This window comes from Bos indicus x Bos taurus, chromosome 13 (genome assembly GCF_003369695.1).
Source record: "Bos indicus x Bos taurus breed Angus x Brahman F1 hybrid chromosome 13, Bos_hybrid_MaternalHap_v2.0, whole genome shotgun sequence".
NCBI lineage: Eukaryota > Metazoa > Chordata > Mammalia > Artiodactyla > Bovidae > Bos > Bos indicus x Bos taurus.
Window position 1 is genome coordinate 39754636 of NC_040088.1, and position 25807 is coordinate 39780442.

General features: G+C 39.4%; 1 pseudogene; it reads right to left on the bottom strand.

Moving 5' to 3' along the window:
- LOC113902816 lies at window positions 1-24612 on the bottom strand (annotated as a pseudogene).
- Window positions 24613-25807: the final 1195 nt, after the last annotated feature.

Consider the following 25807-nt stretch of genomic DNA (forward strand, 5'->3'; position numbering starts at 1 on the left):
TTTCTTAACCACCCTAGAAGTATGAAGTTATCGAAGAACCACAGGGAGAGCTGAGAGTCAATATTATTCAGAGAATGGATGCTCAGGGTGACTGACACCACTGGAAGAGAAAGAGATATATTCATTTATGAACTCTGGCCTCATTATAACATAGTTTTATAATTAATATAATCATTTTCCCCTGATGTGAAAAGAATTAAACATTAAACATGTTCATTAGTCCCTGAAAGAATAGTGGGCTGCAGGCACTGTGCCCTTTGTGTTTCCTGGCTCCCTGGGCTCTGAGAGGAGGTACACCAGGCACAGGGATTAGGGGCACAAAGTAGTGAATTCATTCACCACAATGTTAACTGTGGGAATTTTACTGATGGGCTCTCCTGGGCCCCAGTCTCATTTCTGTTGATCAAGGATGGAGCCCTGGAGGAAACTTCTGGTTTGAGGTCTGCGGGAAGTACCTGGCTGACTCCTATGCTGGAAGACTCCTATGCTGGACTGTCTTTCTTTTCAGTCCTGAAAAGAGGACTGACTGAAGCTTTTAAGAAGCTTAGTTCCCCTGCTCACCTGTCTACTACCAAAACAAAACAAAACAAAACAAAACTGTGTGTGTGAAACAGTCACTTACATTAGAAATTCATAATATCTTATATTTCTGTTGAGGCCATCGATTGCTTTCATGTCATCTGGACTCAGTTCAAACCCAAACACCTGGAAGGAAGGAACAATCACATTAACCTCTCCTGGAAGGAGCCGGCGTCCTCCAGGGCACTGGAAGACTTTTCAGCTGGATGGAGACAAGAAGAGTCAGGAAGACGTGTCTGTCCTCAGCTTCCAGGAGAACAATCTGGGCCCCTCTGACGAATTCTCACCTCTTCTTTCCACACCTTCTCCTACTCTGTCCACCTCACAAACATTACAGTGCATCAGTCCCTTATCTTTCTGAGTGAATCACTTGTGACAGAAAACAAACTAAAATTTGCTTTTTCCAAACACACTGCTTTAGACACTCCTGACTCGATACTGAACCTGAGCTGACACTAGACTGATTGCCTCTCCCCAACATGCCCTAAGGGTGACAGCATTCAGCTGAAGCAGTGTGGGAAGGAGGCTCCCCATGAAAGCCTGTTCAGGAATCTGATATGAAACTTGCTCATTATCTAATATAATAAATCTAACAAAACCTATATGTCAGTGCCTTAGTGGAGAAGACCCCTGTGTTGGGAAAATGTCCTGGAGAAGAAAATGGCAACCCACTCCAGCATTCTTGCTTGGAGAATCACATGGACAGAGGAGCCGGGTGGGCTACAGTCCATGGGGTTACAAAGAGTTGGACACAACTAAAGCAACTAACACTTTAGTGTAAACAGTTATGAATGAAAAGTCTTTAAAATATTAAAGAACACAAATTATTAAAAATTCACATCACAGTCATGAAAAGAAAAGCTTAATTTTCTAAAGAAATACATTTTCCAGAGTGATCTAGTGATTCAGTGCAACATGAACCAAAGTCTAAAACACAATCTTTTGTGGAAGTCAGTAAAGTAATACTAAATTTTAAATAAAAGAACAGCTAGTCAAGAGCAGTCAAGATATCCTTAAAGACAAATGTACCATTCTAAGGAAGAACACTTACTTTCCATTTTAAAAACACAGAACAGAAAACTGAATACTTAAATAGAAGAGAAGGGCCACAAATGTACTTATGGACACTTATTATATGACAGAGTTGATAATAAAAATCAATGAAATACACAGACACTTAGATTTCTATTTAAATAAAGAAACATATAGGCAATCATTTTTATACCGCATTAAAAAAATCAGTTTCAGATATATTTTCGAATGAAATTTCAATGGAAACAGAAAAACAATTTTTCAGGGGACCATGCACCTGACCCTTGACATGGCCTGACCTGTAATTTCCAATGGAGACTGAAGTTTGCCAAAAGAAGTGGTGACTTATTTCTGAGCTGAGATAATGACATGGATTTTTTTCCTCTCCCTGGCTTGAAATTACAGCGCTGTCCTGAAATGAAAACCAAGTTAGTTGACCAGATTCTAGCCAAATATATATGAAAAACTACATGGAGAAGCATGCAGGCTCCTCTGACAAGTGCTAAAGCAGAACTGCCTAGCTGTACTGAACTGAACAGCAAATGCATGAGAGCCCAGCCAAGAAGACAACAGTTGAGCTGAGTGCAGGTGGAATCTCAAACCATAGAATCAAGAGACACATAACTGATCTCTGTATTAAATCTGAAAACTGGAGAGAGTTTTCTGTACACCTATGCTTAAGGGTACAGTAATGCTCTGTTTCACAGAAAACAAATGAGAGACACCATGCAAAAGTGGACAAAGTCTTGAGAGGAACTTCACAAAGACAGAAACTCAAGAAGTTTAAACATATGAAGATGAAACCTTATTAGTATTCAGGAAAATGCAAAATAAAACCACTATGGTTTGGAGATGAAAGATTGCTGCCCTAATTTTTGTGCCCCAAAATTCACATGTGGATGGTGTTAGAAATGGAGCCTTTGAGAGGTGATTAGGTCATGATGGTGGAGCCTTTGTGATGAGATTTCAACAACATCATAGTCATATAAGAAACTTGGGAGAACTCTCCTTCCCACCTTAACTACATTAAAATACAAGAAGAAGCCTGGAGGAGGGCCCTCACCTGACCAAGAATGCACCCTGACCTCAGACCTCCAGCTTCAGAAATGTGAGAAGCAAATTTTCATTGTTTCTAAAACACCAAATTTGTGGCATTTTGTTAAAACAGTCCAAATGGCATAAAATAATCACATAATGCAATTTCATCCATTGAGAATGAAGATAAGAAGACATCATTTGTACAAGGTGATAGGATAAATTGCAGACCTAGCACTGAAACTAAAATCTCCATTTTCTGTCCAAATTCATTTTCTTGGACTGCAAAATCACTGAAGATCGTGACTGCAGCCATGAAATTAAAAGACCCTTGCTCCTTCTAAGAAAAGCTATGACAAACCTAGGCAGTATATTAAAAAACAGAGGCATTACTTTACTGACAAAGGTCCATATAGTCAAAGCTGTGGTTTTTCCAGCAGCCATGTACGGATGTGAGAGGTGGACCATAAAGAAAGCTGAGTGCCTAAGAACTGATGCTTTTGAACTGTGGTGTTGGAGAAAACTCTTGAAAGTTCCTTGGACTGTAAGGAAATTAAACCAGTCAATTGTAAAGGAAATCAGTCCTGAATATTCATTGGAAGGACAGATGCTGAAGGTGAAGTTCCAATACTTTGGCCACCTGATGCAAAGAACTGACTCATTGGAAAAGACCCTGATGCTGGGAAAGATTGAAGGCAGGAGGAAAAGGGGAAGACAGAGGATGAAATGGTTGGATGGCATCACCGACTCAGTGGACATGAGTTTAAGCGAGCTCCGGGAGTTGGTGATGGACAGGGAAGCCTGGCGTGCTTCAGTCCATGAAGTCGCAAAGAGTCATACATGACTGAGTGACTGAACTGAACAGAACTGAACCCTCTACAACCAGGCCACCTCTCCTGTTGCCACAGCAAGAGGAGAAAATCATCAGGAATACACACAAGGCATTAATGCACAGGGAAGAACCAGTAAATCATCTTGACTCAAGGAAAGTCTTGAGAGACAAAGAATGACCCTTTGGAATGAAGGATATTCCTTAGGAGCCCTCTACCCATAGCCCGACTCATCACATGTATGTTCTCTTTGAATCGTTTTTTGTTGTAACTCTTGGCCAGAACCACAACCCCACATTGTATCTGATAGTGAAGGACAACCAAAGCTGGAGTTCACTTGTGCTTTTTGGCAATGGCACAAAGAACCGGGTCCTCCAAGAGAATGGGGTGGTTCACATTCACCCTGGAAAGAAATTCAGAAATCCAGAGGAGCTGAGACTAAGTATTCAGTCTGTGAGTAGTTTTCCCAGACAGATTAAGTAGGTGTCCTCTACACCAGTGCTTCACAAAGTGTGGTCCATGGACCAGCATCATCAGTATCACCTGGGATTTTGTTAGAAATACAAATTTCATGGCTTAGCTGAAGACAAACTGAATCAGCATCTCAACTGTCACCTCCCATTCTGTGTTTACAAAACTCTGCAGGTATTTGGATGCATTATTGATCTGAGACCAGGATTGCTAAAGTTGTGGGTTTTTTCTTTAATTCTCAGAGGTTGTTTTTCTTCTATAATCAAGGGCATGAACAGAGAAACAGAAGGGAAAGACCAGGAATTTTTTAAATTTCACTTTCCTGCTGCTGCTGCTGCTGCTGCTGGTAAGTTGCTTCAGTCGTGTCTGACTCTGTGCGACTCCATAGATGGCAGCCCACCAAACTCCCCCATCCCTGGGATTCTTTAGGCAAGAACACTGGAGTGGGTTGTCATTTCCTTCTCCAATGCATGAAAGTGAAAAATGAAAGTGAAGTCGTTCAGTTGTGTCCGACTCTTAGTGACCCCATGGACTGCAGCCTACCAGGCTCCTCTGTCCATGGGATTTTCCAGGCAAGAGTACTGGAGTGGGGTGCCATTGCCTTCTCTGTTCACTTTCCTAAGGCATTAATAAAAAGTAAGTAGTTTCAAAATCAGAGACATTTATTTCTTCATTATTTTTCTTTAGATATTTATAGAAGTGGTTCAAGTTTGTTTTTTTCTATCATAATATTATTATCCCAATTTTACACATAAGGTAACTGAGGCTTGGAATTTCTATCTTTAGAAATGTTTTATTAGTTAATAACTACATAAATCATGACATAAGCTTCTGTCTCTGGTTCCAACTAGGGGATTATATATAGATTTTATTGCAGACATTTAATGATGAGTTTACAAGCTGTTCAGTTCAGTTCAGTTGCTCAATCACGTCCAACTCTTTGTGACCCCATGAATCACAGCTACTACAATGTACAAAAAAATGGCTGGGCGATGGGAAATTAAAAGAAAAGAAAATATTCCATCCATCCCCTATCTCCCCTTTGCTTATAAGAGCTATCTGAGTACTGTATTTTAAAATATCTCATCAAAAATTGAATTTTAGGGAAATTCCCACTTGTCTTCAATAGGATTCAATATCATTCTTTTACTCCTTGTGATCCCAGCACACCATGGGCTAAAAGAACAATATCATGTGACTTGCAGAAATCCAACAATTTGCTATGATTGAGATAAGGATGACATTCCACCTGTAAAATGTCAACAGAGAAGAGTGTCAGATTATTTGAAAAGGTAGTATTAACATGACAGAGGCAGATTAAAAGTTTTAAGTGCCTAAAGGAAAGATTGCTACTTTAAATGTAAAATGGAAATATAAACATCTAGAGAGAAGTAGAGAAAAGTGTGTTTATACAGTTAATTTTATGACAGACCATGGATGGGAGAACCAGTCCAGGTTGAGTAATAAAAAGGTGTACTCTATATTTGAGTAGATATTCTTGGGTAAATGTTTTATCTTCTGTTAACATCACCTCTAGCCTTTAACTTCACCCTCTAACCTGGATGACTTTAATCATCTCCAGCACATTTTCTGTTCTGTGCTCTCTGTTGAGACTCATAAAGGCTAAGACACCAAGACTAAGGATTCAGTCATCAGAACCCCACAAAAACACTTAACACTCATCTCAGCTGATTGGTTACTTTATTAATTTACTTCCCATTCAATGTTTTCAAGGCTTCCTTCCTATACACAGTTCGTTCCAGGGCACTCTCCCATCCATTCTTGTCATCCTTTAATCCCAGGGAAACACCTCCTACCTCTAGCTCTAGATTCTATCCAAAATTCAGAAGGATGCCCTCCCCACCTTTTCCATCCAGATTACATAGAGATACTACTTTGGATTCTATTCACACCACCCAGACAGAGACTCTGCTCTCTAGAGTCCTCTGTCCCACAAAGGTCAGATGAACAGGAGAGAAGGACAGACAGACATCTGGCTCCAGTGTAAGAAGGAGGTTCTGAAGAGCAGGAGGGAGAGGAGTCAAGCTGCTCACCTGGTTGCAGACGGGCTTGTACTTGAGCCCCAGCTTGTTCATAATCTTCTCCAGCTGCTTGTGGTTGAAGTTGGACACCCTAATGGACTTGGTCAGCCCTGTGTCCTTACATTTCTCCAGGGCCTGGGAGGGAGGGGTGGTGAGCGGTCACTTGGAATGGGCAAGAACAAGAATAAATGTTGAAAAAATCAACAAACATGGTCACCATCAAGAATTAGCATTGAGTATCAAGAGGAAAAAGGGAAGAAAGTCATCACATCAGTTGAACAATTACTATTTCTGCCTTAAAAAAAAAAAAAAAAAAAAAACCAAAGAAGACATATCACATGGAAGGAAAGAAATGCCTTGTCTTCATTGTCCAAAATTCTCCATTTCATTCCTCTATGTGAACATTTCAGCAATGGTTTCCTCCCCTCAACCCGAGCATCCCAGCCCTTAGGTTCATGAACTGCTGAGTCTGATGGGCCACAGCCCATTCTCACAGGTGGAAGAAATGAAGGAGGTTTTCCCTCTCCTGGCTCCTCCACTGGTTCTCTCCTCCCTGGACTCACCTCCCACGTGTGACAGAGATCCAACGAATCAAATATCAATTTTCACTCTCCATCTTTTGGAAATAATTCCTCCCCTGGATGGAACAGAAGCAGGCATATTAGAGATGTGACAAAATAATTTCTCTTTAGCCAGGCTGCGAGGCACCAGGAATTAAATCTCCATGAGGTAGGTTTACAAATTTCTACATACTAATATTTGCAATGTGATTTGTGTATGGAGTTGTAAGCAATGTCTACAGGAAGGAGGCTTATTCTATTCTCTTATACTTATTATATGTTACAAAAAATACAATTTTTCTATGTTCTTAAAGGGACTTCCAGTGACTTCTGTGAATTTTGTCTGTTTCCTGTACTTGCCTCTCTTGAAATGTCTCTGGTCTGAGAATGGCAGTAAGTTCCATGCCATAATTTCCAGAATAAAAATTGCAAATGACACCTGGGCTAGATAATCAGGTTTCCTTTTCTCTTCAAGCATCAGATGCCCTACAGCAGGCATGTGAACCAACAAGGCTCTTGTTAGGCTGATATGGAATGTGGAAGATCCAGACATGCTCTCAAATATTCATGACCATGAGCCTTGGAATGCCTCCAAAATCACATTTGCCACCAATGGAAATGTTCAGTGAAAATATAGTAATGTAATGATAAGGGATAGAAAAAGGAGACATTTATGAAGAGTCCTGCAAATCCTCAAATCTCTCTGTGTCTGAGATTTGCAACTACATAGTCCACTAAGCTATTTTGCATCAGATGGCTTGAGTTGATTTCTGTAACTTGAAATCAAGAGTGCAAAGTAAACCTTTCCTTTTTTTAAATTCTTTTTTTTTAATTGAAGGATCAGTGTTTTACAGAATTTTGTTGTTTTCTGTCAAACCTCAACATGAATCAGCCATAGGTAAACATATATCTCCTCCCTTTTCAAGCTTCTTCCCATCTCCCTCCAAATCCTACCCCTCTATGTTGATACAGTGCCCCATTTGAGTTTTAAGCAAAACATTCTTAATGACTAAGTGCAGTCTAAACATCTCATCGTAAAGTAGGGCAGGACTGTAGACAATGTCTCCCAATTCCCTATAAAGGTACAAGGTTTAGACTCACCCAAGAGGGAGCACAACCGAATCTGCTCAAGTTAAAAGGATGAAAGACAAGATGAAGTCATCATGTTCAATGTAGGGCAGTGTCATGCTCACCACGGCTTCACCAAACTCTTGGTTCATGAAATCCCCAGACACTTAGAAGTCATAACCAGGACTGTGTGCAGAACCCACCTATTTCTACTTCCTCAAGATTTTCAGGCAGAGACTCTAGATTATTAACTCCTTTGTCTGGGATGCATGTAACAGATTCAAAGAAACTCGGTAAATAGATGACCACAAATGATTATGTGGGGGATTCTACTCTAGTGTAATCATCCCTTCAATCTACTAAGAAAAACCTTAATTCAACCATCCATGCAAGTTGATGCATCTCCTTTTTTTTAAATTTATTTATTTTAGTTGGAGACTAATTACTTTATAATATTGTAGGGGGTTTTGCCATACACTGATATGAATCATCCATGGGTTTACATGTGTTCCCCCTCCTGAGCCCCCATCCCATCCCTCTGGATCACCCCAGTGCACCAGCCCTGAGCACCCTGTCTCATGCATCAAGCCTGGACTGGCAATCTGTTTCATATATGATAATATATATGTTTCAAGGCTATTCTCCCAGATCATCCCACCCTTGCATTCTCCCATAGAGTCCAGAAGACAGTTCTATACATCTGTGTCTCTTTTGCTGTCTCCCATACAGGGTCATTGTTACCATCTTTCTAAATTCCATATATATGTGTTAGTATACTGTATTGATGTTTTACTCTCTGGCTTACTTCACTCTGTATAATAGGCTCCAGTTTCATCCACCTCATTAGAACTGATTAAAATGTATTCTTTTTAATGCCTGAGTAATACTCCATTGTGTATATGTACCACAGCTTTCTTATCCATTCATCTGCTCATGGACGTCCAGGTTGCTTCCATGTCCTGGCTATTATAAACAGTGCTGCGGTGAACATTGGGATATATGTGTCTCTTTCAACTCTGGTTTTCTTGGTGTGTATGCCCAGCAGTGGGATTGCTGGGTCATATGGCAGTTCTATTTCCATTGGTGTTTTTTTTTTTTTTAATTTAAATTTATTTATTTTATTAGAGGCTAATTACTTTACAATATTGTATTGATTTTGCCATACATTAACATGAATCTGCCACGGGTGTACACGTGTTCCCAATCCTGAACCCCCCTCCCACCTCCTTCCCCATACCATCCCTCTGGGTCATCCCAGTGCACCAGCACCAAGCTTCCTTTATCCTGCATCGAACCTGGACTGGCAATTCACTTCTTACATGATATTACACATGTTTCGATGCCATTCTCCCAAATCATTCCCCCCCCTCCCTCTCCTACAGAGTCCAAAAGACTGTTCTATACATCTGTGTCTCTTTTGCTGTCTCCCATACAGGATTGTCGTTACCATCTTTCTAAATTCCATATATATGTGTTAGTATACTGTATTGGTGTTTTTATTTCTGGCTTACTTCACTCTGTATTATCGGCTCCAATTTCATCCACCTCATTAAAACTGATTCAAATGTATTCTTTTTAATGGCTGAGTAATATTCCATTGTGTATATGTACCACAGCTTTCTTGTCCATTCATCTACTGATGGACATCTAGGTTGCTTCCATGTCCTGGCTATTATAAACAGTGCTGTAATGAACATTGGAGTACACATGTCTCTTTCAATTCTGGTTTCCTCAGTGTGTATGCCCAGTAGTGGGATTGCTGGGTCATATGGCAATTCTATTTCCAGTTTTTTAAGGAATCTCCACACTGTTGTCCATAGTGGCTGTACTAGTTTGCATTCCCACCAACAATATAAGAGGGTTCCCTTTTTTCCACATCCTCTCCAGCATTTATTGCTTGTAGACTTTTGGATCACAGCCATTTTGACTGGTGTGAAATGGTACCTCATTGTGGTTTGATTTGCATTTCTCTGATAATGAGTGATGTTGAGCATCTTTTCATGTGTTTGTTAGCCATCTGTATGTCTTCTTTGGAGAAATGTCTATTTAGTTCTTTGGCCCATGTTTTGATTGGGTCGTTTATTTTTCTGGAATTGAGCTGCAGGAGTTGCTTATATATTTTTGAGATTAGTTGTTTGTCAGTTGCTTCATTTGCTATTATTTTCTCCCATTCTGAAGGCTGTCTTTTCACCTTGCTTATAGTTTCTTTTGTTGTGCAGAAGCTTTTAATTTTAATTAGATCCCATTTGTTTATTTTTGCTCTTATTTCCAATTTTCTGGGAGGTGGGTCATAGAGGATCCTGCTGTGATTTATGTCAGAGAGTGTTTTGCCTATGTTCTCCTCTAGGAGTTTTATAGTTTCTGGCCTTACATTTAGATCTTTAATCCATTTTGAGTTTATTTTTGTGTATGGTGTTAGAAAGTGTCTAGTTTCATTCTTTTACAAGTAGTTGACCAGTTTTCCCAGCACCACTTGTTAAATAGATTGTCTTTTCTCCATCGTATATTCTTGCCTCCTTTGTGAAAGATAAGGTGTCCATAGGTATGTGGATTTATCTCTGGGCTTTCTACTTAGTTCCATTGATCTATATTTCTGTCTTTGTGCCAGTACCATACTGTGTTGATGACTGTGGCTTTGTAGTAGAGCCTGAAGTCAGGCAGGTTGATTCCTCCAGTTCCATTCTTCTTTCTCAAGATAGCTTTGGCTATTCGAGGTTTTTTGTATTTCCATACAAATTGTGAAATTATTTGTTCTAGTTCTGTGAAAAATACCTTTGGTAGCTTGATAGGGATTGCACTGAATCTATAGATTGCTTTGGGTAGTACACTCATTTTCACTATATTAATTCTTCTGATCCATGAACATGGTATATTTCTCCATCTGTTAGTGTCCTCTTTGATTTCTTTCATCAGTGTTTTATAGTTTTCTATATATAGGTCTTTTGTTTCTTTAGGTAGATATATTCCTAAGTATTTTATTCTTTTCATTACAATGGTAAATGGAATTGTTTCCTTAATTTTTCTTTCTATTTTCTCATTGCTAGTGTAAAGGAATGCAAGGGATTCCTGTGTGTTGATTTTATATCCTGCAACTTTACTATATTCATTGATAAGCTCTAGTAATTTTCTGGTGGGGTCTTTAGGGTTTTCTATGTAGAGGATCAAGTCATCTGCAAACAGTGAGAGTTTTACTTCTTTTCCAATCTGGATTCCTTTTATTTCTTTTTCTCTCTGATTGCTGTGGCCAAAACTTCCAAAACTATGTTGAATAGTAATGGTGAAAGTGGGCACCCTTGTCTTGTTCCTGACTTTAGGGGAAATGCTTCAATTTTTCACCATTGAGGATAATCTTTCCTGTGGGTTTGTCATATATAGCTTTTATTATGTTGAGGTATGTTCCTTCTATTCTTGCTTTCTGGAGGTTTTTTTTTTTTTTAATCATAAATGGATGTTGAATTGTGTCAAAGGCTTTCTCTACATCTATTGAGAAAATCATATGGTTTATATCTTTCAGTTTGTTAATGTGATGTATTACATTGATTGATTTGAGGATATTGAAGAATCCTCGCATCCCTGGGAAAAAGCCCACTTCGTCATGATGTACGATCTTTTTAATATGTTGTTGTATTCTGTTTACTAGAATTTTGTTAAGGATTTTTGCATCTATGTTCCTCAGTGATATTGGCCTATAGTTTTCTTTTTTTATGGCATCTTTGCCTGGTTTTGGTATTATGGTGATGGTGGCCTCATAGAAAGTGTTTGGAAGCTGACCCTTCCTCTTCAATTTTCTGGAAGAGTTTGAGTAGGATAGGTGTTAGCTCTTCTCTAAATTTTTGGTAGAATTCAGCTGTGAAGCCATCTGGTCCTGGGCTTTTGTTTGCTGGAAGACTTCTTATTACAGTTTCAATTTCCATGCTTGTGATGGGTCTATTAAGATTTTCTATTTCTTTCTGGTTCAGTTTTGGAAAGTTGTGCTTTTCTAAGAATTTTTCCATTTCTTCTAAATTTTCCATTTTATTGGCGTATAGTTGTTGATAGTAGTCTCTTATGATCCTTTGTATTTCTGTGCTATCTTTTTTGATTTCTCCATTTTCGTCTCTAATTTTGTTGATTTGATTCTTCTCCCTTTGTGTCTTGATGAGTCTGGCTAATTGTTTGTCAATTTTATTTATCATCTCAAAGAACTAACTTTTAGCTTTGTTGATTTTTGCTACGGTCTCTATTGTTTCTTTTGCATGTCTGCCCTAATTTTTAAGATTTCTTTCCTTCTACTAACCCTGAGGTTCTTCATTTCTTCCTTTTCTAGTTGCTTTAACTGTAGAGTTAGATTATTTATTTGACTTTTTTCTTGTTTCCTGAGGTAAGCCGTTATTGCTATGAACCTTTCCCTTAGCACTGCTTTTACAGTGTCCCATAGGTTTTGGGTTGTTGTGTTTTCATTTTCATTCATTTCTATACATATTTTTATTTCTTTTTTGATTTCTTCTGTGATTTGTTGGTTATTCAGAAGCGTGTTGTTTAGCCTCCATATGTTGGAATTTTTAATAGTTTTTTTATACTGTAATTGATATCTAACCTTACTGCATTGTGGTCAGAAAAGATGCTTGGAATAATTTCAATATTTTTGAATTTACCAAGGCTAGATTTACGGCCCAGGATGTGACCTATCCTGAGGAAGGTTCCGTGTGCACTTGAGAAAAAGGTGAAATTCATTGTTTTGGGGTGAAATGTCCTATAGATATCAATTAGGTCTAGCTGGTCCATTGTGTCATTTAAAGTTTGTGTTTCCTTGTTAATTTTCTGTTTAGTTGATCTATCCATAGGTGTGAGTGGGGTATTAAAGTCCCCCACTATTATTGTGTTATTGTTAATTTCCCCTTTCATACTTGTTTGCATTTGCCTTACATATTGTGGTGCTCCTATGTTGGGTGCATATATATTTATAATTGTTATATCTTCTTTTTGGATTGATCCTTTAATCATTATATAGTGTCCTTCTTTGTCTTTTTTCACAGCCTTTATTTAAAGTTTATTTTATCTGATATGAGTATTGCTACTCCTCCTTTTTTTTTTTTTTTTGATCTCCATTTGCATGAAATGTATTTTTCCAGCCCTTCACTTTCAGTCTGTATGTGTCCCTTGTTTTGAGGTAGGTGTTTTGTAGACAGCATATATAGGGGTCTTGTTTTTATATCCATTCAGCCAGTCTTTGTTGGTTGGGGCATTCAACTCATTTACTTTTAAGGTAATTATTGATAAGTATGGTCCTGTTGCCATTTACTTTGGTGTTTTGGGTTTGAGTTTATACATGCTTCCTGTTTTTCCTGTCTAGAGAAGATCCTTTGGCATTTGTTGAAGAGCTGGTTTGGTGGTGCTGAATTCTCTCAGCCTTTGCTTGTCTGTAAAGTTTTTGATTTCTCCTTCATATCTGAATGAGATCCTTGCTGGGTACAGTAACCTGGGTTGTAGGTTTTTCTGTCTCATCACTTTAAGTATGTCCTGCCATTCCCTTCTGGCCTGAAGAGTTTCTACTGAAAGATCAGCTGTTATCCTTATGAGAATCCCCTTATGTGTTAATTGTTGTTTTTCCCTTGCTGTTTTAATATTTGTTCTTTGTGTTTGATCTTTGTTAACTTGATTAATATGTGTCTTGGGGTGTTTCACCTTGGGTTTATCATGTTTGGGACTCTCTGGGTTTCTTGGACTTGTGTGACTATTTCGGTGTATAAACTCGAACCCCAAACAATCAAGTAAATGGCAACGGGAACATACTTATCAGTAATTACCTTAAATGTAAATGGGTTGAATGCCCCAACCAAAAGACAAAGACTGGCTGAATGGATACAAAAACAAGACCCCTACATATGTTGTCTACAAGAGACCCACCTCAAAACAGGGGACACATACAGACTGAAAGTGAAGGGCTGGAAAAAGATTTTCCATGCAAATAGGGACCAAAAGAAAGCAGGAGTAGCAATACTCATATCAGATAAAATAGACTTTAAAACAAAGGCGGTGAAAAGAGACAAAGAAGGTCACTACATAATGATCAAAGGATCAATCCAAGAAGAAGATATAACAATTATAAACATATATGCACCCAACATGGGAGCACCACAGTACGTAAGACAAATGCTAACAAGTATGAAAGGAGAAATTAACAATAACACAATAATAGTGGGAGACTTTAATACCCCACTTACACCTATGGATAGATCAACTAAACAGAAAATTAACAAGGAAACACAAACTTTAAACGATACAATAGACCAGTTAGACCTAATTGATATCTATAGGTCATTTCATCCCAAAACAATGAATTTCACCTTTTTCTCAAGTGCACATGGAACCTTCTCCAGGATAGATCACATCCTGGGCCATAAAGCTAGCCTTGGTAAATTCAAAAAAATAGAAATCATTCCAAGCATTTTTTCTGACCACAATGCAGTAAGATTAGATCTCAATTACAGGAGAAAAACTATTAAAAATTCCAACATATGGAGGCTGAACAACACGCTGCTGAATAACCAACAAATCACAGAAGAAATCAAAAAAGAAATCAAAATTTGCATAGAAACGAATGAAAATGAAAACACAACAACCCAAAACCTGTGGGACACGGTAAAAGCAGTCCTAAGGGGAAAGTTCATAGCAATACAGGCACACCTCAAGAAACAAGAAAAAAGTCAAATAAATAACCTAACTCTACACCTAAAGCAACTAGAAAAGGAAGAAATGAAGAACCCCAGGGTTAGTAGAAGGAAAGAAATCTTAAAAATTAGAGCAGAAATAAATGCAAAAGAAACAAAAGAGACCATAGCAAAAATCAACAAAACCAAAAGCTGGTTCTTTGAACGGATAAATAAAATTGACAAACCATTAGCCAGACTCATCAAGAAACAAAGGGAGAAAAATCAAATCAACAAAATTAGAAACGAAAATGGAGAGATCACAACAGACAACACAGAAATACAAAGGATCATAAGAGACTACTATCAACAATTATATGCCAATAAAATGGACAACGTGGAAGAAATGGACAAATTCTTAGAAAAGTACAACTTTCCAAAACTCGACCAAGAAGAAATAGAAAATCTTAACAGACCCATCACAAGCATGGAAATTGAAACTGTAATCAAAAATCTTCCAGCAAACAAAAGCCCCGGTCCAGACGGCTTCACAGCTGAATTCTACCAAAAATTTAGAGAAGAGCTAACACCTATCCTGCTCAAACTCTTCCAGAAAATTGCAGAGGAAGGTAAACTTCCAAACTCATTCTATGAGGCCACCATCACCCTAATACCAAAACCTGACAAAGATCCCACAAAAAAAGAAAACTACAGGCCAATATCACTGATGAACATAGATGCAAAAATCCTTAACAAAATTCTAGCAATCAGAATCCAACAACACATTAAAAAGATCATACACCATGATCAAGTGGGCTTTATCCCAGGGATGCAAGGATTCTTCAATATCCGCAAATCAATCAATGTAATACACCACATTAACAAATTGAAAAATAAAAACCATATGATTATCTCAATAGATGCAGAGAAAGCCTTTGACAAAATTCAACATCCATTTATGATAAGAACTCTCCAGAAAGCAGGAATAGAAGGAACATACCTCAACATAATAAAAGCTATATATGACAAACCCACTGCAAACATTATCCTCAATGGTGAAAAATTGAAAGCATTTCCTCTAATGTCAGGAACAAGACAAGGGTGCCCACTTTCACCATTACTATTCAACATAGTTTTGGAAGTTTTGGCCACAGCAATCAGAGCAGAAAAAGAAATAAAAGGAATCCAAATTGGAAAAGAAGAAGTAAAAATCTCACTATTTGCAGATGACATGATCCTCTACATAGAAAACCCTAAAGAGTCCACCAGAAAATTACTAGAAATAATCAATGACTACAGTAAAGTTGCAGGATATAAAATCAACACACAGAAATCCCTTGCATTCCTATACACTAATAATGAGAAAACAGAAAGAGAAATTAAGGAAACAATTCCATTCACCATTGCAACGGAAAGAATAAAATACTTAGGAATATATCTACCTAAAGAAACTAAAGACCTATATATAGAAAACTATAAAACACTGGTGAAAGAAATCAAAGAGGACACTAATAGATGGAGAAATATACCATGTTCATGGATTGGAAGAATCAATATAGTGAAAATGAGTATACTACCCAAAGCAATTTATAGATTCAACGCAATCCCTATCAAGCTACCAACAGTATTCTTCACAGAGCTAGAACAAATAATTTCACAATTTGTATGGAAATACAAAAAACCTCGAATAGCCAAAGCGATCTTGAGAAAGAAGAATGGAACTGGAGGAATCAACTTACCTGACTTCAGGCTCTACTACAAAGCCACAGTTATCAAGACAGTATGGTACTGGCACAAAGACAGAAATATTGATCAATGGAATAAAATAGAAAGCCCAGAGATAAATCCACGCACATATGGACACCTTATCTTCGACAAAGGAGGCAAGAATATACAATGGATTAAAGACAATCTCTTTAACAAGTGGTGCTGGGAAATCTGGTCAACCACTTGTAAAAGAATGAAACTGGACCACTTTCTAACACCATACACAAAAATAAACTCAAAATGGATTAAAGATCTAAACGTAAGACCAGAAACTATAAAACTCCTAGAGGAGAACATAGGCAAAACACTCTCCGACATACATCACAGCAGGATCCTCTATGACCCACCTCCCAGAATATTGGAAATAAAAGCAAAAATAAACAAATGGGACCTAATTAACCTTAAAAGCTTCTGCACATCAAAGGAAACTATTAGCAAGGTGAAAAGACAGTCTTCAGAATGGGAGAAAATAATAGCAAATGAAGCAACCGACAAACAACTAATCTCAAAAATATACAAGCAACTCCTACAGCTCAACTCCAGAAAAATAAACGACCCAATCAAAAAATGGGCCAAAGAACTAAATAGACATTTCTCCAAAAAAGACATACAGATGGCTAACAAACACATGAAAAGATGCTCAACATCACTCATTATCAGAGAAATGCAAATCAAAACCACTATGAGGTACCATTTCACACCAGTCAGAATGGCTGCGATCCAAAAGTCTACAAATAATAAATGCTGGAGAGGGTGTGGAGAAAAGGGAACCCTCTTACACTGTTGGTGGGAATGCAAACTAGTACAGCCACTATGGAGAACAGTGTGGAGATTCCTTAAAAAACTGGAAATAGAACTGCCTTATGATCCAGCAATCCCACTGCTGGGCATACACACTGAGGAAACCAGAAGGGAAAGAGACACGTGTACCCCAATGTTCATCGCAGCACTGTTTGTAATAGCCAAGACGTGGAAGCAACCTAGATGTCCATCAGCAGATGAATGGATAAGAAAGCTGTGGTACATATACACAATGGAGTATTACTCAGCCATTAAAAAGAATACATTTGAATCAGTTCTAATGAGGTGGATGAAACTGGAGCCTATTATACAGAGTGAAGTAAGCCAGAAGGAAAAACATAAATACAGTATACTAACGCATATATATGGAATTTAGAAAGATGGTAACAATAACCCGGTGTACGTGACAGCAAAAGAGACACTGATGTATAGAACAGTCTTATGGACTCTGTGGGAGAGGGAGAGGGTGGGAAGATGTGGGAGAATGGCAGTGAAACATGTAAAATATCATGTAGGAAACGAGTTGCCAGTCCAGGTTCGATGCATGATGCTGGATGCTTGGGGCTGGTGCACTGGGACGGCCCAGAGGGATGGTATGGGGAGGGAGGAGGGAGGAGGGTTCGGGATGGGGAACACATGTATACCTGTGGCGGATTAAATTTTTTTTTTATTATAAAAAAAAAAAAAAAAAAAAAGAAAAAAAAAAAAAAAAAAAATAAAGTTTATTTTATCTGATATGAGTATTGCTACTCCTCCTTTTTTTTTTTTTTTGATCTCCATTTGCATGAAATGTATTTTTCCAGCCCTTCACTTTCAGTCTGTATGTGTCCCTTGTTTTGAGGTAGGTGTTTTGTAGACAGCATATATAGGGGTCTTGTTTTTATATCCATTCAGCCAGTCTTTGTTGGTTGGGGCATTCAACTCATTTACTTTTAAGGTAATTATTGATAAGTATGGTCCTGTTGCCATTTACTTTGGTGTTTTGGGTTTGAGTTTATACATGCTTCCTGTTTTTCCTGTCTAGAGAAGATCCTTTGGCATTTGTTGAAGAGCTGGTTTGGTGGTGCTGAATTCTCTCAGCCTTTGCTTGTCTGTAAAGTTTTTGATTTCTCCTTCATATCTGAATGAGATCCTTGCTGGGTACAGTAACCTGGGTTGTAGGTTTTTCTGTCTCATCACTTTAAGTATGTCCTGCCATTCCCTTCTGGCCTGAAGAGTTTCTACTGAAAGATCAGCTGTTATCCTTATGAGAATCCCCTTATGTGTTAATTGTTGTTTTTCCCTTGCTGTTTTAATATTTGTTCTTTGTGTTTGATCTTTGTTAACTTGATTAATATGTGTCTTGGGGTGTTTCACCTTGGGTTTATCATGTTTGGGACTCTCTGGGTTTCTTGGACTTGTGTGACTATTTCCTTTCCCATTTTAGGGAAGTTTTTGACTATTATCTCCTTGAGTATTTTCTCATGGCCTTTCTTTTTGTTTTCTTCTTCTGGGACTCCTATGATTTGAATGTTGGGGCATTTCATATTGTCCCAGAGGTCTCTGAGGTTGTCCTCATTTCTTTTATTTCTTTTTTCTTTTTTCCTGTCTTCTTCATTTATTTCTACCATTCTATCCTCTACCTCACTTATCCTATCTTCTGCCTCCATTATTCTACTGTTGGTTCCCTCCAGAGTGGTTTTGATCTCATTTATTGCATTATTTTTTTTATTAATTGACTCTTTTTTATTTCTTCTGGGTCCTTGTTAAACATTTCTTGTATCTTATCAATCCTTGTCTCCAGGCTATTTATCTGTAACTCCTTTTTGTTTTCAAGATTTTGGATCATTTTTATTATCATTAAAGTCTTTTTCAGGTAGACTCCCTATCTCCTCCTCTTTTGTTTGGTTTGGTGGGCGTTTATCATGTTCCTTTACCTGTTGATTATTTCTCTGCCTTTTCATCTTGTTTAGATTGCTGTGTTTGGGGTGGCCTTTCTGTATTCTGGCAGTTTGTGGTTTCTCTTTATTGTGGTGGTTCCTCCCTGTTGGTGGGCTTGGACGAGTGGCTTGTCAATGTTTCCTGGTTAGGGAAGCTTGTGTTGGTGTGCTGGTGGGTAGAGCTGGATTTCTTCTCTCTGGAGTGCAATGCAGAGCCCAGTAGTGAGTTTTGAGGTGTCTATGGGTTTGGTGTGACTCTGGGCAGCCTGTATATTGTATATCAGGGCTATATTCCTGCATTGCTGGAGAATTTACATGGTATGTCTTGTTCTGGAACTTATTGGCTCTTGGGTGGTGCTTGGTTTCAGTGTAGGTATGGAGGCTTTTGGATGAGTTCTTATCATTTAATGTTCTCTGAAGTCAGGAGTTCTCTGGTGTTCTCCGGATTTGAGCTTAAGACTCCTGCCTCTGGTTTTCAGTCTTATTCTTACAGTAGCCCCAAGACTTCTCCATCCAAACAGCACTTATAATAAAGCTTCTAGGTTAATGGTGAAAAGATTCTCCACAGTGAGGGACACCCAGAGGTTCACAGAGTTACATGGAGAAGAAAAGAGGAAGGAGGGAGATAGAGGTGACCAGGAGGAGAAGAGGGGGAATCAAAAGGGGCGAGAGCAATCTAGCCAGTAAACAATTCCCTATGTGCTCTCCATAGTCTGGAACCCTCAGAGAGGTTCATGGAGTTACATAGAGAAGAGATGAGGGAGGAAAGAAATAGAGGTGAGCAGGAGGAGAAAAGAGGGAATCAAAAGGAGAGAGATAGATCTAGGCAGTGCTCAGTTCCTTAAGTGTTCTCTACAGCCTGGAACACCCACAGAGATTCACAGAGTTGGCTTGAGAAGAGAAGGGGGAGGGAGGAGATAGAAGTCACCTGAGGGAGAAAAAGGAGAGTCAAAGGGGGAGAGAGTAATCAAGCCAGTAATCACACTCCTAAGTAAAAATGGGTACTTAAGATTGGACTCTTAAATGTACAAAATTGATAACAAATACTGTAAAGCAAAGATTAAAAATCTAGAGTAGAGGTTAGACTCTCAAAAATACAATATTCAAAATAAACAAACAAAATAACAAAAAGTATAAGAAATATATATGAAGTTTGCTTTAAAAATAGGGTCTTTTTGCCTCCTCTAGGCGCCAGCCGCCTTAGGCCCGAGCTAGAGCAGACTGTGGGCCGGCGGCCGCAGCTGTAAAAAAAAAAAAAAATAGGGTCTTTTTTTGCAAGGAATAGTAGGTTCTAAAAATGAAAATTAAAGGAGTAATAGAGGAGTTAAAAAAAAAGAAAAATAATTTTTAAAAATTAAAAAAATGATAATAGTAAAAATATATCTAGGAATTTCTCTGGTGCTGTTGTGGGCAGTGTGGGGTCAGTTCAGTTTCAGATAGTTCCTTGTTCCAGCTTATACTTTTCAAGATCTATAGGCCCCTTCTAATGTAATAGGTGTTAAACTACAGGGATTTTAATCTGTTGCACCTGTCACTTCCAAAGCAGTTCTCTGTTTATTTGGCTTCTCCTGTTCTGCAGGTGTCTTCAGTGTCTACTTTCTGCCCTGACACAAGGGGGCAAAGGTGGTTTCTCGTTTAGGCTCACTTGTTCATTCATGCTGTGGGGAGAGGGGAGCACTGCAAACAAATACCACTGGCATTTGTGGGGAGTGCTTGCAGTGTCTCGGCCACACTGGCTTTGTCCCAGCTCATTGTGTGTGTGGTTTCCCAGACTACACTGCTCAGGCTTCAGGTTGCTCTGCAGGGAGTGGGCCCTGGGTTGCATGCAATTCCCAGGTCTAAGCCACTCCGGTTCAGATTCTCGGGTACTCCACAAAAGCGCAGACTCAGTTGGGCCTGCGTTTTGTCCCGTTTCCGTGTCTGAGCAGCTCAGGTGACCAGGTGCGTGGGGAGCACACTCTCCTTAGGTACAGTGCATCTTATCACCTCCCTGGTCCTAGCTGCTCCGGTTTCCAGCTGCACCCATCTCCCATGTGCCCTGTGTCTCTTCTGGGGAACTGATCTCTGGCTGCAACCCTCCCAGTGGATGTTAACCGTCCAGAATCTCAGGAAGTCTTCGGCTAAAAACTGGAAGCCTGTTCCCATTTTGGTAGGGGATGCCCTCTCTGGGGCCGAGTTTGCCCCTTTCCGGCTCTGGCAGGTGCCCGCCTGGCCCCTGCCTCCGGCGGGGGATGGGTCAGTCCACAGCCGACTAGCTCTTCTCTGATATTGGCTCAGTCCTTTGTTCTGTGAGCAGCCTGGCAGTGCCTTAGGTTAGGGCTTTTTGTAGGATAGTTCTCTCTTCCTCTTTTTCTCTCTCTCTCTGGCTATCCCACAGTTTAGGTTGCTATCTCATGTTAGCTCTCTCAGATTGCCCTCAAGGCATTCAGGCCCAGTCCTTACCCTAAGCAATGCCACCTGCTCCTCTCCGTTCACACCCCCCCACCCCTACCCCACCCACCCCACCCCACCCCTGCTTGCTGGTGGTGGATGTGAGCGTTTGGGGTACTTCTCTGCTCAGAGTTGCCTTTAGGCATGTAATCTGTGGGTTTTATTTATTTATTTTTCTTCCTGATTATGTTGCCCTCCAAGATTCGAAAACTTCCCCCAGACCTGCTGGTGAGAGGGTTTCCTGGTGTTTGGAAACTTCTCCTCTATTAAAACTCCCTTCCTGGGATGGATCTCCATCCCTAACTCTTTTGTCTCTCTTTTTATCTTTTATTTTTTGTCCTACCTCCTTTCGAAGACAACGGGAGGCTTTTCTGGGTGCCTGATGTCCTCTGCCAGCGTTCAGAAGTTGTTCTGTGGAGTTTGCTCAACGTTCAAATGTTCTTTCAATGAACTTGTGGGGGAGAAAGTGGTCTCCCCTTCCTATTCATCTGCCATCTTAGGACCGCCCCCTCCTGACACACATTCTAACACAAGATATAACATTGATCTGATCACACAAATTTCCAACCTTTGCAGCCAGTGGATAATGAATAATATAGAGATCGACATAGTCCAGTTGAGGAGTTTTCAGTGACTTTTCCAAGGCTGATCTGACCAACTCTGATTGAAGCGAAGTACACCAAAGCTGCAAATAGTAAAGAATGGAAATTTTATAAAACATTCTTAGTAAATTTTCATTTGGTCTTACCATTTGGCTTCTGATATTACTTCCTTGACCAATGATGGTAATGTGCCAATTCTTAAACACTGAACACCAAGGATTTCTAATACCTTAAGAATATACCAAGAAGCATAGTTCACCAATCAACTGCTCACCAAACAAATGATCCTATATAAAAAACAGTCCCCTGGGCACATTCACTAGCACACATGTTCACATACACAACACACAACACATTTGAAGTGTAGAATATATCATCTCTCTTCACAGTGCCATCTGCAATCTTGCTTCGAATGGCCTGGCCAATGTGCTCTTCATTTTTGTACACATGAGCATAGTCAATATAGTGAATTTGGTGACTACAAGAGCTTCACTCTTAGGAACATACATAAGCAACAAAGGTAGAAGTTGAATATCCACATGATTAAGAGATTGCTAGCACAAGCTTTGATCTTCCAAATCAATGTTTCTCCATGTCTTTGATTAGATATGTATGTGTGGTGCTGAACCTGGACAGTTTACCTGAATGTTCCTGGTCAGATTTTATTTTTTATTTATTTATTTTTATATACACACCCAGTAACCTTTACATCCCTAATGATCCATGATTGATCACTGGCATCAGAGGACCCTAAGCCAACCTCCAGGTTCAGTGGATCCAAAGAACTCAGCATAAAGTTGTGGTCATGAATATGATTTATACTATAAGATAGTTGAAGCAAAATCAACAAAGGTATAAGATACATGGTAAAGACATTAAATTACAGGAGATAGAGACAGGGAGTAAGGTCTGTTGCAATCCATAGGATCATAAAGAGTTGGACATGACTTAGTGACTGAAAAGCAACAATAACAAAAAGCATCAAGAAACATGGTGAAAGCTTCTAAGACCACTGTCTACCACTGAAGCACCAAATGGAATACACCAAATATAAACTGTATCTATTCAAGGTGTACAAAGTGATGTTCTCATATAAGGATCCATTGTTTATGATCACCAAAATCAAGCTATTTAGCAGATCCCTCATTTCACTTACCTTACTTTAGGGGGTTTGTAAGAAGACTTCACATCTACTCTCTACAAAATCTCAGGGTATCACCCATTATTTTTAATTATTGTCATGGTGCTGTCCATCAGGTTACCAACTTATTCATCTTATCACTCAAAGTTCTAGACTGTTGACCAATATTTTTCCATTTGTCGCAGATTTATCTCCAGCTTCTGGTCTTCATTTCTCTACTCTTTGTTTCTATAAGTTACACTATTTTAGATTTCACCTACAAAGAGACTCCCCTGGTGTTTCAGATGGTAAAGCGTCTACTTACAATGTGGGAGAACCGGGTTAAATCCCTGGGTCGAGAAGATCTCCTGGAGAAGGAAATGGCAACGCACTCATGTACCTTGCCTGGAAAATTCCATGGACAGAAGAGCCTGGTAAGCTACAGTCCATGGGGTCCCAGTGAGTCAGACACGACTGAGTGACTTCACTTTCACTTTTCACAAAGAGATCATGTACTATTTGTCTTTTTATTTCTGGCTTACTTCACTTAGCTAAAGTTCTCTCAGTTCACCTGTGTGGTTTCAAATGGCAGGACTAACAGTTTAAATGCTGAGTAATATTCCATTTATTTTACATGTGTAGAATCTTTTCTATTACAAGGAGTTAGATAATTGGTGTAACCACCCTCTGTTGGGTTCAGTCCTGGTCTTTCTTAAACATTCTGGCATTCGGAGAATGTACTGAGGAATGGACTAGTGAGCTTCAGTACTAACCTGGACACTTTACTCCCTGCACCCTACTTTGCACTAGAAAGTCCTGTCTTCTCTTTCCAAAATGCCTCTGAATATTTCCTTCTAATTTCCAAATGAAAAAAGTGAGATGCAAAGTTTCAGGATCAGACCTTGTCACTACTACATTCTCTAAAGACAAGATAGACAGCAAACTTTCTGGCTTCAGGTCTAGAAACTTGTCCGCTAGTCCCTTTTCTGTCCAAGCACTGAAAACTACACTTTAATAAAAAGACATTACAACACCCAAGGGATGCATTACAAAACCTGGCCTGTAAGATGGTAGCTTATCCCCTCAAATGACACTATATTTTGCATTAGAAGTTTCCCAAGCAGCAACCAAAGTACAAGGCAAAACACAGCTGGAGTGTCTTGCCTGGCACCTACAAGGTACCCCACGGTAGAGAAGCAATTCTCTCCAATTAGTTCCTATTCACCTCATCCTTAGGACTTTCCACCTCAAATACTTCTCTGGGTCATGCTTTTTTGGAAGGAGGAAGAGTTCTGGAATAAAACATACAGAGAAACCTGGCCATTGCAAAAGCTCTCAAAGCAAAGCAGTTGACAGTCAGTGATCTTGACAGCCGAGTCTCACCACTTCTGCCAAGCTGGGAAAGAGGTCGAAACTGGAGGGGAACCCAGGGTAATCTGCCGGTGAGCACAGCCTCAGACCCTGATGCAGAGTGAAGACTGGGTGCTCTCTCCCCTTTCACAGGGCATGGTCCTAGCCTGATTAGTGGAATCATGTGACCCTCCCAGAGTCACCCAGGAACTCAATGCTTGACAACCCAAGTCCCTTCTGCTCATGTTACATCCACTACTATTTATACCTCAACCCCAAATCACCTCTGTTATCTCTTTAGTTTCAGCGCTGCCAAATCCCAGGAAAGGAATGAAGTGGCTGTCACTTAGCTTCACTCTCTGGCCTCTAGGATACATTGCTCGTTTCTAATCTGATAAGCAGACTGATGTTTTCTTCTGCCTTCACAGGTTACAAATAACAGGAAGTTAACACCCCAGTTGACTGTCCAATGTTAGCAGATACATTGGAGGAGGAGAAGGATTAAACCAGTGCCCACTGAGTAAGAAGAGAATTGAAGCCAGTTACATTTTTTTTTATCAGAAAGAAAAACTTAACTTATATAAAGATGAAATGTGCCAAACAATTATTGACCAAACTTTACACAGAAACCTCCACACACCAGTCATTTCACTTTTCTAATTATGAAGCCCACTTTTGATCAAACATCAGTTGAATCAACTACTTCATAGTACAGAAAGACACACTAGTCACACAATTTAAAAGTGTTGATTATTACTGTTACTGCTAAGTCACTTCAGTCGTGTCCAACTCTGAGTGACCCCATAGACGGCAGCCCACCAGGCTCCCCCATCCCTGGGATTCTCCAGGCAGGAATACTGGAGTGGGTTGCCATTTCCTTCTCCAATACATGAAAGTGAAAAGTGAAAGTGAAGTTGCTCAGTCGTGTCCGACTCTTAGCGACCCCATGGACTGCAGCCTACCAGGCTCCTCCGTCTATGGGATTTTCCAGGCAAGAGTACTGGAGTCGGGTGCCATTGCCTTCTCCGTTGATTATTAAGCACTTTCCAAAATGTAATCTCTTAGTAGAGAATCAAAATGTGAAACAAACCAAATTTGCCTTTTAAATTTTCCAGCAGCAAAATTATTTTGCTTTACACACCTATGGTGGTAGAGGTACAGTCAGTAACTCATGTCTGACTCTTTTACAACCCCATGGACTGTACCCTGCCAGGCTCCACAGTTCACTGAATTTCCCAGCTAGGATACAGGAGTGGGTTGCCATTTCCTACACCACAGTATCTTCCTGATCCAGGGATCAAACCAAAGTCTCTTGTGTCACTTACATTGGCAGGTGAATTCTTACCACTGGGCCACCTGAGAAGCCCTTACAGACCTGACTAGGGTGAAATTCTGAAAAGGACACTAAAACCAGACAGTTTGGCAAAGTGTTTATTGGCATTAATCATTAACAATGTTTTGATACCATGTGCAGGTTCAAACAGACTCTTGAGTATTTATGCCTTGTACTACACTACATAACTTTTTAGAGTACTCTTATAATGTTACCAGTACATATTTTACACAGTTTGT